Source organism: Jaculus jaculus, chromosome 2 (genome assembly GCF_020740685.1).
Source record: "Jaculus jaculus isolate mJacJac1 chromosome 2, mJacJac1.mat.Y.cur, whole genome shotgun sequence".
Lineage (NCBI taxonomy): Eukaryota > Metazoa > Chordata > Mammalia > Rodentia > Dipodidae > Jaculus > Jaculus jaculus.
In genome coordinates this window covers 112,071,471-112,078,883 of record NC_059103.1, presented here as the reverse complement: position 1 = coordinate 112,078,883, position 7,413 = coordinate 112,071,471, and the positions used below count along the sequence as shown (strand labels likewise).

The following is a 7,413-nucleotide window of genomic DNA, read 5'->3' as shown; positions in this document are numbered from 1 at the left end:
ATGAACAGTGTTCCTGAACAGCAATATCCTAAATGGTACTCCACACAGACACATACATCCATGCAAACACACACACACATGCACACACACACACACACTAGCCAACCAATTACACAACCCCAGACATACACCTCAATACAAAAACACAAGAAATATGAAAGACCAAAGCAACAGGACTCTTCCAAAATTACTAATCCCGAGGTAATGGCATTCACTATGAAAGAATGAGATGAAATTCAAGAGAAAGAATGATTAAGTCAGGCATGATGGCACATGCTTTTAATCGCAGCAGAGGATGCAGAGGTAGGAGGATCACAGTGAGTTCACGGCCACTCTGAGACTACATAGTGAATTGTGAATTCCAGGTCAGCCTAGGCTAGAGTAAACCCTAGAGAAAAAAAAATGATAGAAAGACATCAAAGAGGACAAAAATGAGCTCTTCAATGATTCTAAGAAAACACAAATGGCTTATTAAAATAAGGAAGTTGGGCTAGAGAGATTGCTTAGTGGTTAAGGCATTTGCCTGCAATGCCTAAGGACCCATGTTCTACTCTCCAGATGGCACATAAGCCAGACCCACAAAGGTGAGGCCAACACAAAGTTGTATATGCCCACTAGGTAGCTCAAGTGTCTGGAGTTTGATTGCAGCGGCTGAGGCCCTGGAGCACTAATTCTTTCTCTTGTTCTCTAAAATAAAAAATACATATGTGAACATGAAATTTAATAAAGATATAGAAATATTTAAAGAAAAACAAACTGAAATACTAGAAATAAAACTTTTAATAAGTCAAATAAAAAGGTCCACCAATAGAATGGACCAATTAGAAGAAAGAACATCCAAATTTGAAGACAAGAGAGAGGAATTAAAACATTCAATGACAAATATGAACTGATTTATATAAGCACTACTAGAGATCTATAGAACACTATGAAAAGATAAATCTATGAGTCATTGGCTAAAAGAAGGATAAAAAGACCTTATGGAAAAGGCATTGAAATATTTTGAATAAATAAAAGCAAAGCAGAAAATTTCCCAAGTCTAGGGACAAAGATGCCTACTCAGGCAGAGAAGACATTTAGAATATGAAACTGGCCCAGAAGAAACAGCCACACATCATTTTACTTAAGGTACTTACTATGTGACAAAAGAAAGTGTACTGAAAGCTGCAAGAGAGAACATCAAGTAACAATTAAAGGCAGGTCCATCAAAATAAGAACAGATTTCTCAACAGAAATTAAAAGCCAAGGGTAAGAATGATGCACTTCAAGCTCTGGAAGACAACAACTGCTAAGTCAGGCTGCTATAACCAGAAACACTGTCTGTCAAAAGTGAAGGAAAGATTTGGGTAGAGAAGCCCACACCTTTAATCCCAGCACTAGGAAGGCTGAGGTAGATCACCATGAGTTTGAGGTCATCTGGGCTACAGTGGGATCCAGGTCAGCCTGGGATAAACTGAGACACTGCCTCAACACACAAACAGAAAGGAGAATGAAAAACTTTCCATAATAAAAGCAGGCTAAAAGAACCCATGCCACTAATGAAGCTCTCCAGAAGACACTTACTGGAATCTACTGGAAGGAAGAGAAAGACGAACACATATGTGAGGCTACAGGGAAGAACAAAGCACGTTACAGCAGTACAGAAGCAGATGAGGAACAGGAAAACATCAAACACTACAAAATGACAAGATTAATGAATACCTTTCAATAGTGACCCTGAACCTTAGTGATTTCAATTTCCCAATCTAAAGACAGTAGACTGGATCATAGACTCATAGATTTGATCAATAATAGAATCCAAAAAGCACATCTTACCATGGAAGAAAGACCATAGCTGATTTTAAGATATATTATGGGGCCATAGTAATAAAAATAGACATGAAGCTCAATGAAATAGAATAGAGGACCCAGATGTATGCCCAGGTATAGCCATCTGATTTTTGACAAAAATTCCAAAAATATTGACTAAAGACAAGACAGCCTCTTTAAACAAATAGTGCTGGAAAAACTGTACATCTATATGGATAAGGATGAAAATCAATATTTATCTTTCCATGCACATGAGTCAAATCCAAATGGATCAAATACCTTACTTAATATCAGCCCTGAAAATCTGAAAGTGCTAGAGGAAAAGGTAGGGGAAACACTTTAGTATATAGGCATAGACAAAGACTTTCTGAACAGAATCACAGTTGCTCAGGGAGTAAGACAACTTAATCAACCATTAAGACCTCATGAAATTAAAAGGCTTTTCTACAACAAAGGACACTGTAAATAGAGCAAAGAGGTAAGCTACAGGATGGGAGAAAATTTTGCCAGCTATACATCTGACAGAGGAATATCTAGAATCTACAAAGAACTCAAAAAAACTAAATAATAAATAAAAATAACAAAAAAATGGGCTAATCTCTGGGATCGTGGCTGCAATTGCAGGACTATAATGAGGGGTTTCTAGGCAACCAAGGGTAGTTGTTTACAAAAGAGATAAAATGTGATCCAAGGGGGGTTATATTATGAATGACTTCCAAGAGAGTGTGGAACTCCTCAGAATTACCCCAGTAATGAATCTGGCTATAGACAGACCAGAGAAGACCATTCTGTAAGCCACATGAGGGATGGCTTTACAAGTTCCTAGACTCTTCCCATTGTTCAAGAGAATAGTCTTTCCATCAAAGAGATCCTCCTTTATTCAGAGACTTGCCTGTAGGGCCAGCAGGACTCCCACACAGTAGATGTGGCTCCAGTGTCAGCAGTAAAACTATTGATTTTCCAGAATAAAGCAAAGCTACGTTTTCCATCAATCTCAGCAGAGAAGTGAAGAGAGACCCATCTAGTCTTTGAACACATCAAGAAACACTTCCCACTCAAGTTCTTCAACAGTTTCTTCATCAAAGGTGTTAGATATACCAAACAGGTTGAGAAGGAACTCACTGGGGCTGCAAGCAAGAGGATTGCTGAAAAATGAGAAAAGTCAGATGAAAATTTCCAAGTTTGTGACATGAACACTCGAGGTGAACACAGTGGACTGCATGGAGTTGGTTGAAGGCGGCCAGCAGACCAGTTGCTCTAAAGCAATAGCATCAAAACCTGAAGAGACTGATCAGACATATCGCAAGACTGTGAGACTTTCGATGGTGCTGAAGACACTGACTGCAAAAGATCCTTCATTAGATACATCTGAACAGGGGGCTGGAGAGATGGCTTAGCCGTTAAGGCATGTTGCAGTCAGGTTCGCATTGCTGGTAGAAATCACCCAACCAAGAGCAGCTTATGGGAAAAAAAGAGGTTTATTTTGGCTTACAGACTCAAGGGGAAGCTCAATGATGGCAGGGGAAAACGATGGCATGAGCAGAGGGTGGACATCACCCCCTGGCCAACATCAGGTGGACAATAACAACAAGAGAGTATGCCAAACACTGGCATGGGGAAATTGGCTAGAACACCCACAAGCCCACCCCCAACAATACACTCCCTCCAAATTAATTCCCAAATCTCCATCAGCTGGAAACCTAGCATTCAGAACACCTAAGTTTATTGGGAGATGCCTGAATCCAACCACCACAAGGTGTTTGCCTGCAAAGCCAAAGGATCCTGGTTTGATTCTCTAGGACCCATGTAAGCCATATACACAAGGCAAGGAGGGGGGGTGGAGGCAGGTTCCTGGAGTTAGTTTGCAGTGGCTGGAGGCCCTGGTGTGCCCATTCTCTCTTTCTCTCTCTCCCTTTCTCTCTCTCAAATAAATAAAATATATATTTTTTTTAATTTTTTTTTTATTTATTTATTTGAGAGCGACAGACACAGAGAGAAAGACAGAGAGAGGGAGAGAGAGAGAATGGGCACGCCAGGGCTTCCAGCCTCTGCAAACGAACTCCAGACGCGTGCGCCCCCTTGTGCATCTGGTTAACGTGGGACCTGGGGAACCGAGCCTCGAACCGGGGTCCTTAGGCTTCACAGGCAAGCGCTTAACCACTAAGCCATCTCTCCAGCCCAAATAAAATATATTTTTAAAAGTGAAAGAAAAGTCGGGCATGGTGACTCATGCCTTTAATCCCAGCACTTGGGAGGCAGAGGTAGGAGGATCGCTGTGAGTTCAAGGCCACCCTGAGACTGCATAGTGAATTCCAGGTCAACCTGGGCTAGAGTAAGACCCTATCTCAACCCCCACTCCACACCAAAAAAAAGAAAAAGAAAAAAGAAAGAAAGAAAAATACGAATCGTTTGCACTAAGGCAGAATTTCCATGAAATAAGTGAGAGGTGTGTTGATAACCTCAAACATTTCATTGCTGATTATGACAAGTCTACTCGAGATCTTGGAGGGGTTTTTCAGGAGAATAAGTGTTCAGGTCAACAGAAGTTTCTAGATTCTCCCTTCCCAGATCATGTAAATCCTTAATATTTTGGGATGAAGAAAAATACTTTATTATAGCCAGCCATTTCTCCTATCAAATAAACATCCAAAGTGATCTGTTTAAAATATCTGAATCAGGACTGGAGAAATGGCTCCATGTTTAAGGGGCTTGCCTGCAAAGCCTGAGGACCCAGGTTCAATTCCCCAGCACCCACATAAAGCCAGATAGACAAAAGTGTATTTATCTGGAATTTGTTTGCAGTGGCTGGAGGCCTTCCATGCCCATTTTCATTCTCTCTCTCCTTGTAAAAGAATAAGAGCTTTTTAAAGAAACTTCAAAATATATGAATCAAAAAATGTTTTCTACACATATTGTCTCCTAATATATATTCATACCCCTCCCTCCAAAAAAATGATGGTCATTTAAACTTTTTAAAGTTTGAAAAAGTAGCTCTGGGAACAGCCAGGATTCTAGGCATGAACCACCATGCCTGGCTGCCAGCTGATTTTCAACAAAGGGACCAAGAACATGCATTGGGGAAAGTGCAGCCTCATCAGCAGGAGCTAGGAAGACTGGACAAAACTTCCAAGAAAGAGAAAGAAAGAAAAAAAAAGGGTTAAAGAGATGGCTTAACAGTTAAGGCACTTGCCTGCAAAGCCTAAGGACCCAGGTTCAATTCTCCAGTACCCACATAAGCCAGATGCACAAGGTGGTGCATGTGTCTGAAGTTCTATTGCAGTGGCTAGAAGCCCTGGCACACCCATTCTCACTCTTTCTCTCCCCCTTTCTCTCTCCATCTCTCTCCCTCTCTCAGATAAATAAATAAATAAATTTATGGGCTAGAGAGATGGTTTAGTGGTTAAAGTATTTGCCTACAAAGCCAAAGAACCTAGAGTTGATTCCCCAAGACCCACGTAATCCAGATGCACATAGTCAAACATGCATCTGGAGTCTGTTTTCAGTGGCTGGAGGCCCTGGCACACCCATCCCCTCTCTCTCTCTCTCTCTCTCTCTCTCTCTGTCCCTCCCAACTTCTCTCTCTCTCTCTCTCTCTCTCTCTCTCTCAATAAATAAACAAAAATAAAATATTTAAAAATAAATTTTAAAAGGCTGGACAGACATATGTAGAAGAATGAAGCTAGATGCCACCTCACACCATATACACAAGTGAACTTAAATGTAGGACCTGAAACTATGAAGCCAAGAAAAGAAAACTTAGGGGAAAGAATTTAAGACAGTGTGCTAAGTAAAGATTCTTTGGATAAGAGCCAAAAGCATAGGCAACAAAACCAGACTAAACTAATGGTGTTATATCAAACTAATGAGCCTCCACACAAGAAAGGAAATAATCAACAGAGTCAAGACACAACATACAGACAAGAAAAGTTTTGCAAACTATTCATCAGACAAGGGATTAATAAATACCCAGAATACCTAAGAAACTCAAATAACTTGGTAACAAAAAAAATAAATTAATAAAAAAGTAATCCAATTAAAAATTGTCAAGTGATTTAAAGAAACACCTCTCACAGTATATACAAATAGCCATGAAGTGTATCAAAAAGGCTCAGTATCATTAATCATCAAGAAACACAAAGCAAAACCACAGTGAGATATCCCAGTGAGAAGACTATGACCAAAAATAATAAGTAAATGCTGGTGAGAATTAAAAAAATTTTTTTTTTTTTTTTTTTTTTTTTTTAGGTTTTGGTTTTTTGAGGTAGGGTATCACTCTAGTAGGCTGACCTGGAATTCACTATGTAATCTTAGGGTGGCCTCAGATTCACAGTGATCCTCCTACCTCTGCCTCCCAAGTGCTGGGATTAAAGGCATGCACCACCACGCCCAGCTGAGAATTAGGAACTCACAAACACTGTTGGTTTAAAAAAAAAAGGTGTTGCCTCAAAAAACTGAAAATGGAATTATCATATGATTCTAACATCATCACAGTATTTCTACTAGGTTTTTTTGTTTGTTTGTTTGTTTGTTTTTTTATTTTTCGAGATAGGGTCTCACTCTGGTCCAGGCTGACCTGGAATTCACTATGGAGTCTCAGGGTGGCCTTGAACTCACGGCAATCCTCCTACCTCTGCCTCCCGAGTGCTGGGATTAAAGGCGTGCGCCACCACGCCCGGCTCTACTAGGTTTACATCCAACAAAAATGAGCTTAGTATATTAAATGGGTGCCTGCACCGTGACCAAGGTATGAAACCAACCAAGATATCCATTGAGATACAGACAGATCAAAGCCATGTGGCATGTATAGATCACAATATTATATAAACATAAGGATAAAATCCTGTCATTTGTGGCAACAGGAATGGAATTGAAGGGCATCATATTATGTCATAAGTTGGCCTGAGAAAAACAAACATCACATGTTGCATTCATTTGTGGAATCTGAAAAAATTGCTCACATGGAAATGGAGAGTAGAATAAAAGTCACTAGCAAATAAGAAAGGGGATGAGAGAGGAGGTGATAGGTACCAGGGGCAGCTCAAGTGGGAGAACTTCTAGTTTTATAAAGTACAATAAAGCAAGACAACAATTAATTATGCATTTCAAAGTAACTAGAGAAGGATTTGAAGGTTATCTATGCACAAATACGACCATTTCAGAGGTGGAAATGCTAATTGTCATGATTTTATCATCACATGTATACACTTATTGAATCATACATTGTAGTCCATAAATAAATACAAATATTATATGTCATTTAAAAATAAAAATAGGAGCCGGGCGTGGTGGCGCACGCCTTTAATCCCAGCACTCGGGAGGCAGAGGTAGGAGGATTGCCGTGAGTTCAAGGCCACCCTGAGACTCCGTAGTGAATTCCAGGTCAGCCTGGACAAGAGTGAGACCCTACCTCGAAAAACCAAAAAAAAATAAATTAATTAAAAAATAAATAAATAAAAATAAAAATAAAAATAGGGCTGGGGAAATGGCTTAGTGGTTAAAGCGTTTGCCTATGGAAGCCTAGGGACCCTGGTTCGATTCCCCAGGACCCACATAAGCCAGATGCACAAGGGGGCACATGCATTGTTTGCAGTGGCTAGAGGCATA

At 40.1% G+C, this 7,413-nt stretch overlaps 1 pseudogene; it reads left to right on the top strand.

Moving 5' to 3' along the window:
• Positions 1 to 7,413, top strand: part of LOC123458682 — a 45,085-nt pseudogene continuing 37,672 nt past the window's right edge.